The sequence below is a fragment of the Staurois parvus genome, unplaced genomic scaffold (assembly GCF_062004578.1).
Source record: "Staurois parvus isolate SC_StPar_1 unplaced genomic scaffold, SC_StPar_1.0 ptg002837l, whole genome shotgun sequence".
In the NCBI taxonomy this organism is placed as follows: Eukaryota; Metazoa; Chordata; class Amphibia; order Anura; family Ranidae; genus Staurois; species Staurois parvus.
This window is the reverse complement of record NW_028320633.1, coordinates 129-12,010: the sequence shown is the minus strand read 5'-3', so window position 1 is coordinate 12,010 and position 11,882 is coordinate 129. Positions and strand designations below refer to the sequence as shown.

Here is an 11,882-nt window from a genome sequence, read left to right as displayed (position 1 = left end):
ATGTTCAGACACGATGTTCCAACGGTCTGTGGAGACAAGGAACCATTTCTTACTGCCGCCCAACCCCCATGTCGAGGAAGACATCTCAGAGGGTCTTGGTCGAGTGGCGTTCTCATCCAGGACAGTCGTCTTACTGCCTGATGTTCCTTATGAGGCTTCTGACTGTCATTGGTTACCCAACACACCCTGCACACCCAATCAGATTCCAGCTACTATTGCCATATCAAAGGTAAGCTGCTAGGAGCAGAAATGGCAAGTTGATTTGTTCCAATTTATTTCCTTGGAACAGAAGACAGTATGCCTTATCAATTGCAGCCGTGGAATAATGAGAGCTGGAATCTGATTGGTTGTACTGGGAAGCCAATCCAATTTTCTTTGAAAGCTTTCCAAATTTTGTTTGGCCATATCACTGCTTACTGGCTGTGGCAGGGCATGCTGGGAGACAAAGTTAATATTATTGGTGCGTCTGTAGGGTTTTCTACTTCAAATGTTATCTTCAGTTCTTCTATTTGATGCAGAGTTCATTTTAAAACATTGCCCATCCTATCGTAGTCATTGGCCATTATACCACCATTTCCACAGAAACATCTGGATTCTGATGCAGGTTGACGTAGAATTCATTGTAAAACATTGGCCATCCTATCATAGTCATCGTCCATTATACCACCATTGCCACAGAAACATCTGGATTCTGATGCAGGTTGACATAGAATTAATAGAAAAAAAATTGACCATCCTATCGTAGTCATTGGCCATTATACCACCATTTCCACAGAAACATCTGGATTCTGATGCAGGTTGACATAGAATTAATTTTAAAACATTGGCCATCCTATCGTAGTCAACGGCCATTATACCACCATTGCCACAGAAACATCTGGATTCTGATGCAGGTTGACGTAGAATTAATAGAAAATAACTGACCATCCTATCGTAGTCATTGGCCATTATACCACCATTTCTACAGAAACATCTGGATTCTGATGCAGGTTGACGTAGAATTCATTGCAAAACATTGACCATCCTATCATAGTCATTGGCCATTATACCATCATTTCCACAGAAACATCTGGATTCTGATGCAGGTTGATATAGAATTAATAGAAAAAAATTGACCATCCTATCATAGTTATCAGCCATTATACCACCATTTCCACAGACACATCTGGATTCTGATGCAGGTTGACATAGAATTAATAGAAAAAAAATTGACCATCCTATCGTAGTCATTGGCCATTACACCACCATTTCCACAGACACATCTGGATTCTGATGCAGGTTGAGGTAGAATTCATTGTAAAACATTGGCCATCCTATCGTAGTCATCGGCCATTATACCACCATTGCCACAGAAACATCTGGATTCTGATACAGGTTGAGGTAGAATTCATTGTAAAACATTGGCCATCCTATCGTAGTTATTGGCCATTATACCACCATTGCCACAGAAACATCTGGATTCTGGTGCAGGTTGACGTAGAATTCATTGTAAAACACTGGCCATCCTATCGTAGTCAACGGCCATTATACCACCATTGCCACAGAAACATCTGGATTCTGATGCAGGTTGACATAGGATGGTCAATGTTTTACAATGAATTCTAGGTCAACCTGCATCAGAATCCAGATGTTTCTGTGGCAATGGTGGTATAATGGCTAATGACTATGATATAATTCATTGTAAAACATTGGCCATCCTATCATAGTCATCAGCCATTATACCACCATTGCCACAGAAACATCTGGATTCTGATGCAGGTTGATGCAGAATTCATTGTAAAACATTGACCATTCTCTCCTACTCATCGGCCATTATACCACCAGTGCCACAGAAATGTCTGGATACTGATGCAGGTTGACGTAGAATTAATAGAAAAAAGTTGACCATCCTATCGTAGTCATTGGCCATTATACCACCATTTCCACAGAAACATCTGGATTCTGATTCAAGTTGATGCAAAATTAATTGTAAAAAATTGGCCATCCTATCCTAGTCATCAGCCATTATACCAACATTGCCACAGAAACATCTGGATTCTGATGCAGGTTGACGTAGAATTCATTGTAAAACATTGGCCATCCTATCGTAGTCATTGATCATTACACCACCATTGTCGCAGAAACATTTGTATTCTGTCTGGCGATCCTTTTTACATGTGAGAAATGTTTTTCCTCCCCCTCACAGTGTAAGTGGATCTGAGTCACTTGTGTGGGTGTAGTGATGCCACAAGCCTACAGAGATTTCACATCAGAGTTGACTGCGTTGATCTACCTACGATAGGTATTCTTAGCATCTGTTGTAGGAATCCCTCATGGTCAGATCACCTCTGTGGGTGACGTCATGAAGCAGATCATTGCTTTTTATACAATATTTATAAAATATACCTGTATATTATATTATATATGTGTATTAGGTATATATACCTGTATAGCACCATCAATTTACGCAGTGCTTTACGTATACATACAGCCTATTGTACATTCACATCATTCCCTAACCCTCAAGGTGTGGCCAATCTAAGGTCCCTAACTCACATACTGGGTCCAATTTAGACAGGAGCCAATTAACCTCCCAGAATGTCTTTGCAGTGTGGGAGGAAACCGGAGGAAATCCACGCAGGCACAGGGAGAATATGAAAACTGCGGGCAGGTGGTGCCTTTGTTGGGATTCAAACCAACGACCCTAGTACTGCCAGGCGGAAGGGCTAACCACTTAGCCACTGTATAATGTCACATAGTTCACAGGACACATTGTCAAAGACATCTGCAGATCTATGACGATTCTATACCAAAATTCTCCCTCATCATTGGTGATGTGCCTTTATGTGGCCCATATGGAGCAGCTTACCCTATTTAAATTATGAGGTATATTTAGTGGCGGACATTTATATTTCCAGCCTGGAAGAAGTCCCTCCTTTCTTTCAGTACCATTAGACCTGATCTCACCCTTTAATTTCCAAAAAAAGAGGCCTATACAAAATATCAGATCCCAAGATGAGGGTAAAAAAACGGTGATTCTTCGGGGTTAGACGTGAATTTCCCAGTGCCTGGTCGGGTCATATGACAGAGAAAAATATTCTGTTAGTTGTGAAGAATGAGAAGCTTCCGCTTTGTGGTGATGTGTCAAGTAAGAAGAGCTAGTACTCTATGACGTCTAGAGTCACCGGGTGTTATCGGGAAGAAATTAGTTCTCCATCTCTGGTGAGGAGGATCATGGATATTGGTAACCAATATGGCCAAATCCTTAGACTTTGACTTGACAAATGGCTTTATTTTAGCTCATATGATAGGAGTTGAGATGCATTTGCTAGAACGGTTCCTTGTCTACTCTGTCCTCTCCTGTTGCTCACCCTACTATCAGTAGGTGGTGGTGGTAAGAAATGGTTCCTTGTCTCCACAGACAGTTGGAACATTCTGTCTGAACTTCACTCAACTACTGCAGACTGTCCACGTTTGAATTTATTATCCACATATTTGTTGTTCCAGCCATAAACCTAAAACCGGGTCTGTCTGTTTTCAATCTAATTTCTCAAGTGAGAGTCTCCAGCAGACCTTGGGGGAAAGATTGGTTGGACGGGCTGGAAGTTGCTGTTTTGATTCCTACCAATTCCCACCTTGTTGAGTTGTTATCTGAAGTGTCTCCTCCTCAGTCCTTCGTTTCTGCTCCATACCTATAAACATGCATTTGGGGGATTAGAACATCCATGATTTAAAAAAAAGACCTTAGAAAAATGGTGCATCTGAGAGTTCTCTGTCCACCATTGTTCAGTACCATCATTGGTGATCTTAGCCAGGTTTATTTTTTACCAAATTATCGAACCTAGCTGAGGTGTCCTTTCCTTTCGAGTTTGGTATTTTCCAAATAATTCTGTTTTAGACTAAATTAGCAAAGCCATTTGAGGTGTCATCTCCTCCACAGTTTGGTATTTTCCATAAAAGTCAATCAGCAGATTTGCAATGGAGATATGGAGATCATTACCTCCACATTTAGAGGTACACTTTAGCTGCCAACAATGGAATATTTGAGAGTCCTCTACCCACCATTATTCAGCAAAGAGCCAAGAATGGTGATCTAAGCCAGGTTTATCGTTGGCCAAATTAGCGAACCTAGCTGAGGCGCCATCTCCTTCAGAGTTGTTATTTTCCAAATAATTCCGTTAGTGATCTCTGTATCCCCATGGAGAATCTTCTCCCTCCAAATTTAGAAGTAGGCTTTGATTGTTAACGCTGGTATATCTGGGAGTCCTCTACCCACCATCATTCGGGAAAGAGCCAAAGATGGTGATCTTAGCCAGGTGTATTCTTGGCCAAATTAGCGAACCTAGCTGAGGCGCCCTCTCCTTCAGAGTTGGTATTTTCCAAATAATTCCGTTAGTGATCTCTGTATCCCCATGGAGAATCTTCTCCCTCCAAATTTAGAAGTATGCTTTGATTGTTAACGCTGGTATATCTGGGAGTCCTCTACCCACCATCATTCGGGAAAGAGCCAAAGATGGTGAAGGTCTATTCTTGGCCAAATTAGCGAACCCAGTTGAAGTGTCCTTTCGTTTAGAGTTTGGGATTTTCAAAATAATTCCGTTAGAAGATTCTCTATGGGGATATGGAGATCACTACCTTCAAATTTAGAAGTATGCTTTGATTGTTAACACTGGTATATCTGGAAGTCCTCTACCCACCATCATTCTTGATGAAAATATGGAGATCGTTATCCATAGTTTGTTATTTTCCATAAAAGCCTGTCAGCAGACTCTCATTGGGGATATGGAGATCACTACCTCCAAATTTGGATGTGCACTTAAGTTGCCAATAATGACATATCTGGGAGTCCTCTACCCACCCTCTTCCCACCATTATTCAGCAAAGAGCCAAGAATGGTGATCTTAGTCAGGTTTATCTTTGGCCAAATTAGCGAACCTAGCTGAGGTGTCCTCTCCTTTAGAGTTTTGTATTTTCCAAATAATTCCGTTAGAAGATTCTCCATGGGGATATGGAGATCGCTACCTCCAAATTTAGAAGTAGGCTTTGATTGTTAACACTGGTATATCTGGGAGTCCTCTACCCACCATCATTCGGGAAAGAGCCAAAGATGGTGATCTTAGCCAGGTTTATTCTTGGCCAAATTAGCGAACGCATTTGAAGTGTCCTCTCCTCCATTGTTTGTTGTTTTCCATAAAATCCTATCAGCAGATTCTCATTGGGGATATGGAGATCACTACCTCCAAATTTGGATTTGCACTTAAGCTGCCAATAATGACATATCTGGGAGTCCTCTACCCACCATTATTCAGCAAAGAGCCAAGAATGATGATCTTAGCCAGGTTTATCTTTGGCCAAATTAGCAAACCTAGCTGAGGTGTCCTCTCCTTTAGAGTTTGGTATTTTCCAAATAATTCAGTTAGAAGATTCTCCATGGGGATATGGAGATCACTACCTCCAAATTTAGAAGTATGCTTTGATTATTAACACTGATATATCTGGGAGTCCTCTACCCACCATCATTCTTGATGAAAATATGGAGATCATTATCTCCATATTTAGAGGTACACATTGGTTGCCAATAATGGCATATCTGGGAGTCTTCTACCCACCATCATTCGGGAAAGAGCCAAAGATGGTGATCTTAGCCAGGTTTATTCTTGGCCAAATTAGCGAACACATTTGAAGTGTCCTCTCTTCCATAGTTTGTTGTTTTCCATAAAATCCTATCAGCAGATTCTCATTGGGGATATGGAGATCACAACCTCCAAATTTGGATGAGCACATAAGTTGTTAACAATGACACACCTGGGAGTCTTCTACCCACCATTATTCAGCAAAGAGCCTAGAATGGTGATCTTAGCCAGGTTTATCTTTGGCCAAATTAGCGAACCTAGCTGAGGTGTCCTCTCCTTTAGAGTTTGGTATTTTCCAAATAATTCAGTTAGAAGATTCTCCATGGGGATATGGAGATCACTACCTCCAAATTTAGAAGTAGGCTTTGATTATTAACATCAGTATATCTGGGAGTCCTCTACCCACCATCGTTCTTGATGACAATATGGAGATCATTCCCTCCAAATTTAGAGGTCTACTTTGGTTGCCAATAATGGGCATATCTGGGAATCCTCTACCCACCATCATTCGGGAAAAAGCCAAAGATGGTGATCTTAGCCAGGTTAAATTAGCGAACCCGGTTGAGGTGTCCTCTCCTCCATAGTTTGTTAATTTCCGTAAAGCCCAATCAGCAGATTCTCATTGGGGATATGGAGATCACTACCTCCAAATTTGGATGTGCACTTAAGCTGCCAATAATGACACATCTGGGAGTCCTCTACCCATCATTATTCAGGAAAGAGCCAAAAATGGTGACCTCAGCAAGGTTTATTCTCGGCCAAATTAGTGAACCAGGTGAGGTGTCCCCTCCTCCAGAATTTGGGATTTTCCATAAAAGTCTATCAGCAGATTCTTGATGGAAATATGGAGATCATTATCTCCAAATTTAGAGGTATACTTTGGTTACCAATAATGGCATATCTGAGAGTCCTCTACCCACCATTATTCAAGAAACAGCCAATAATGATGATCATAGCCAGGTATTTTTTTTTTGGCCAAATTAGCGTTTCCAGGATAGGTGTCCTCTACTCCAGAGTTTGGTATTTTCCATAAACGTCTATCAATAGATTCTCAATGGGAATATGGAGATCATTATCTCCAACTTTTTTTAGCTACACCTTGGTTGCCAATGATGGCTTTTCCTCTGCCCACCATTATTCGGGAAAGAACCAAGAATGGTGATCTTAGCCAGGCTTATTTTTTTCCAAATTGAGGAACCCAAGTCCTTCCATCCAGAGTTTGGTATTTTCCAAAAACGTCTATCAAGAGATACTCAGCGGGGATCAATACCTCCAAATTTTTAGATACACCTTGGTTGCCAATAATAGCATATCTGAGTATCCACCACCCAGCATTATTCAGGAAAAAAGCCAAAAGTGGTGATCTTAGCCATTTTTGGCAAGATTATGGATTCCAGTTGAGGTGTCCTTCAAAGTTTTGAGCCTTGGGTTTTTTTTTTTTTTTTTTTAATGGAGATATTACTGCAGGTTTCTTCATACCGTAAACCCAATGTAAAAAATATCTACCCATCACACCCAACCCTACATTGGAGAGAGAGGGAGAAAGGAAGGACACTCCCAGGGTTTCTGTGGGGAACTCTCTAAATTCTGGCTGCAATGGACAACACAGATCTCCGGTCATCAATAGCTTGATTTATTTATTTATTTTTTTTGGGGGGGTGGGCTGGAATTGGTCAAATTTTTTCCCACTTTCAGTCCACACCAGGGCGATCATAAAACTCTTGTAAATGTTTACCGTATTGCATTGACGCACATATTCTAACATCTCTAGGGGACAAACCGCTACATGTTACTGATGGGAAGGGTCCGGGGTTGTATTTTTGTTTGTTTTTGAGGAAAATTTCCTGATCCCCCCTCCCCCACCCAAATCAAAAGGCCTGCCTGGGGGCGGGCGAGAAATGCTGTACTGTACATACTACCGATGACGATATTATTACTATGTTTCCGTGTGTGTGCGTGTGCGTGGTGCATGCAAGACTTTGGTGTTTTTAGGTTTTATTTTATTTTTTTTTTTCTCTCTCACTTTGTAAATTATTTAATTTATAAGGGAACAAAAACGATTCAAAATCGATTTACAAAAAAAAAAAAAAAAGTTTCCTCCGTGCAGACGGCAGAATACACGTATTTGTGCGGATTTCGTTCACCTTTTTTTTTTTCTGGTTTTGTAAGAATTTTTTTTTTTTTTTTTTTTTATGCGCTGACACTGGAGCGTTTCGGCTGGAGACGTAGACTGCTGTCCTCGGACCCTCCAGACAAAATCAAAGCCTACTTGCGTTTTTTCTGAAAAAAAAAAAAATGTGACTGATGGATTTTTGCCACTTATTGTTAAAAAAAAAAAGAAAAAAAAACAAAAAGATAACAAAAAAAAAAAAACAGAAAAAAACAAAAAAAAAAACAGTTGGTCTTGCCTTTGTTCTGTCGATGTGGTTTTATGGGCAACACTTGGAAAAACGGGACAAGCACTTTTTTTTTTTTTTTTTTTTGGGATATGGCCGTTTTAAGAGTCACCTCAGGAAGTTTAATGGAGAAAGAAGACGTGGCCGGCTGTGTATGACGTGTTTATGTTCGATGTCAGGTGGATGGCAGGGAAGTGGGAAGGATAAGATTCGTTCTTTGGGGGGTGGGGGGGGGAGTAAGTCGTTTTTAGGTTTGTCGTGTCTTGGCTGTGCGGGATTTGTCTGGGTTTTTGGGTAGATGCAGGTCCTCCCCACCACAGACGGGAATTGTTGGTCCTCTTAATAATGGGACATCAACAGTGGCACTTTTCATGAAAATAAAAACGTAATAAAAATGGAGTCTTGGCTTTGTCGTCATTTTACAACGATCTGCTGCTGTTCCGGCATCAGACACCGGGGGGCGTGTTCATAAAAAAAAAATTCAGAGCTATTCGTCCTGGGAAACTGCATGTAGATTCGTTCTGTGTGAACGGGGGCAACATTGAATGTTTTTAGGCCATTTTATCTCCGGGTCGAATTTACAAAGGGACGCTCAACGATCTGCTGCTGTTCCGGCACAAATGTGTGCAGCAGCAAAATGATGGGGTCTGTAACCCATATACTGAACGCTGGGAGGCCATTGTTTATGTGCTGAGAGAGCACTTCCCGGCATTCATCTCTCTCTCTCCTTCTGTCTCTCTCCCCCCTCTCTCTCTCTCTCCCCCCTCTCCCCCCCCTCCCTCTCTCTCTCCCCCCTCTCCCCCCTCCCTCTCTCTCCCCCCTCCCTCTCTCTCCCTCCCCCCTCTCTCTCCCCCTCCCTCTCCTCCCCCACTCTCTCCCCCCCTCTCTCTCTCTCCCTCTCTCTCTCCTCCCTCTCCCCCCTCTCTCTCCCTCTTTCTACATCCCCCTCCCTCTCTCCCCCCCTCTCCCTCCCTCCCCCCTCTCTCACTCTCTCCCTCTCCCCCATCTCTCTCTCCCTCCCTATCTCTCTCCCCTCTCTCTCTCCCCTCCCTCTCTCTCCCCCTCCCTCTCTCCCCCTCTCTTTCTCTCTCTCTCTCCCCCTCCCTCTCTCCCCCCTCTCTCTCCCTCGCTCTCTCTCTCCTTCCCCCCTCCTCTCTCTCCCCCTCCTCTCTCTCCCTTCCCCCCTCCTCTCTCTCCCTCTCCTACCCCCCTATCTCCATCTCCTACCCCCCTCTCTCTCCCTCCCCCCTCTATCTCTCTTTCCTCTCTCTCCCCCCCTCTCCCTCCCCCCCACTCTCCTCCCTCTCTCTCTCCTCCCTCTCCCCCCTCTCTCTCCCTCTTTCTACATCCCTCCCTCCCCCCTCTCTCTCTCCCCCTCTCTCTTTCCCTCTCCCCCCCTCTCTCCCTCTCCTCTCTCCCTCTCCCCCCCTCTCTCCCTCTCCTCTCTCCCTCTCCCCCCTCTCTCTCCCCCTCCCTCTCTCCCTCTCCCCCTCTCTCTCCCCCTCCCTCTCTTTCTCCCACTCCCTCTCTCCCCCCTCCCCCTCCCTCTCCCTCCATCTCTCTCCCCCTCTCTCTCTCTCCCCTCCCTCTCCCCCCCCTCTCTCTCTCTCTCTCTCCCTCCCCCCTCCCTCTCCCCCCTTCTATCTCTCTCCTCCCCCTCTCTCCTTTCTCTCCTCCCCCCTCTCTTTCTCTCCCCCCCCTCTCCTTTCTCTCCTCCCTCCCTCTCTCTCCCCCCCTCCCCCTCCTTCTCTCTTCCCCCACCCTATCTCTCTCTCTCTATATATACACTGTATGTTGAAATGCCTTTTTTATATGTTACAAAATATATGAAAAATATTTTTAAAAGTACATTTTCAAATACACCGTATGTCCTTAAAAATACATTTAATCTACATTTTTGGAATGCATTTACAAATATATGTAAAAATGGCTTTTTTTAATGTTAAAAATAATCTGAAGAATATATGTAAAAAAAATATTTTGAAAATTTTTTTTCATATATGTTGTAATATATAAAAAAACGCCTTTTAACATACAGTATATATATATTGAATACGCCCAAAATTGTAGTATTTCAAATATACGTCAATATATTTGGGAAGAATATTTTTAAATACATATTTAACCTACTGTATATCTTTCTTCCTTGTGGGTAGTGAGGTGTCTTTAAAAATGAGAAATCACGGCTTGACTAAAACTGAGGAGTCGTGGCTGAAAGCCATCTAGACCTGGTGATTTTTTCACAATAAATCGGTCTCATCTATTTTGTACCTTCAGTGAAACTGAAGAAAAAAAAAATGATTTAATACTTGTGTCGTTCCCATGTCAGATTTCAGCATACAGTATACACAGTGCTCAGCATACATGACTCCACCCCTTTTGAAAAGTAAGATTTGAATCAATCTCTGAAGGAACACAAGAACGATCTCCACCATTGGGACAGATCGGAGTTTTATCGATCGTCTGTTCGGCTCATGACATGGAAGGTTCATAATAGAACTTAGATGACAAAATCTTCAGTTTTACTCCAATGAGTCGATGCAAAAATGAATCCCCCCCCCACAACAAGAACTCCTCCATCGAGTATTCTGTAGGACCTCCATGATTGGTGAGGACGGCACCGAGTCTTCCAGGCATGGAATGAACAAGTTGGCGACATACTGCAACATCGATCTTTTTCCATTCTTCAAGAACGACCTCTTTTGGACCCTGGATGGAGAGCGATGCTCAGCTTGTCTCTTCAGAATACCCCCATAGGTGTTGGATTGGGTTCAGATCAGGAGACATACTTGGCCATGGAATCCCTTTCACCCAGTTTTGGATCGTTGTCATGTCGGAAAAGTGCCCGACGACCGAGGGCACGGAGTGATGGGAGCATCTTCTCTTTCAATATAGAGCCATACATCTGTGAATTCATGACACCATCAATGAAATGCAGCTCCCCGACACCAGCAGCACTCACGCAGCCCCACAGAAGTACACTGCCACCACCATGTTTCACAGTAGGCACCATGCATTTTTCTTTGTACTTCTCACCTTCGCGACGCCATATAGTTTTGAAGCCATCAGTTCCAAAAACATTTATCTTGGTCTCATCACTCCAGAGTGCAGAGTCCCAGTATTCTTCTTTTTCAGCATGGGCCCTGGCAAATTCTAGGTGGGCTTTTTTGTCCATAGGCTTTAGGAGAAGCTTCCTTTGTGGATGACACCCATGCATGCCATTCCTCTGCAGTGTACGCCGTGTTGTGTCACAGGAAACAATCGTCCCAGTTTGGCTTTCTACTTCTTTAGCCAACTGCAGTGAACTTGCATGGCGATTTTCTTCAACCCTTTCCATCAGAAGACGCTCCTGTTGAGGCGTTAACTTCCGTGGACGGCCTGGGCTTCTCTGTGAGATGGTTGCAGATCCATCTTTGTTACATTTTTGTATCACTTTTGCTCCAGTATTCTGACCGATAAGTAAAGCTTTGCTGATCTTCTTGTAGCTGTCACCTTTCTTGTGGATTTTCATCAACCCTTCTCATCAGAAGACACTCCTGTCGAGGTATTAACTTCTGAGGACAGCCTGGACGTCTCTGTGACATGGTTGCAGTTCCATCTTTGTTACACTTTTGCTCCAGTATCCAGTAAGACTTTGCTGATCTTCTTGTAGCTGTCACCTTTCTTGTGTAAAGAAATTATTCTCTTTCTCTGGCCTTGTGACATGTCTCTTCCACGTGGTGCCATTGATGACAACATGAAATGGGCGAGGTTTTCTTTGTCAAGTCACGCCCTTTTATAATCACCTGTCCTCTGGACACCTGTTTAATGAATAATTAGACTCACCTGGAGCTGAATTCTCCTTCATTAGGATTTTGTTGTGTAAAATTTAGCT

At 43.0% G+C, this 11,882-nt stretch overlaps 1 long non-coding RNA gene across 1 annotated transcript; it reads left to right on the top strand.

Moving 5' to 3' along the window:
* Nucleotides 1-1,659: 1,659 nt before the first annotated feature.
* Nucleotides 1,660-8,407, top strand: LOC149429058 (uncharacterized). Its single transcript, XR_016310619.1, has 2 exons — nucleotides 1,660-5,628; nucleotides 6,155-8,407. It is a non-coding gene; the product is annotated as an uncharacterized LOC149429058 (long non-coding RNA).
* Nucleotides 8,408-11,882: the final 3,475 nt, after the last annotated feature.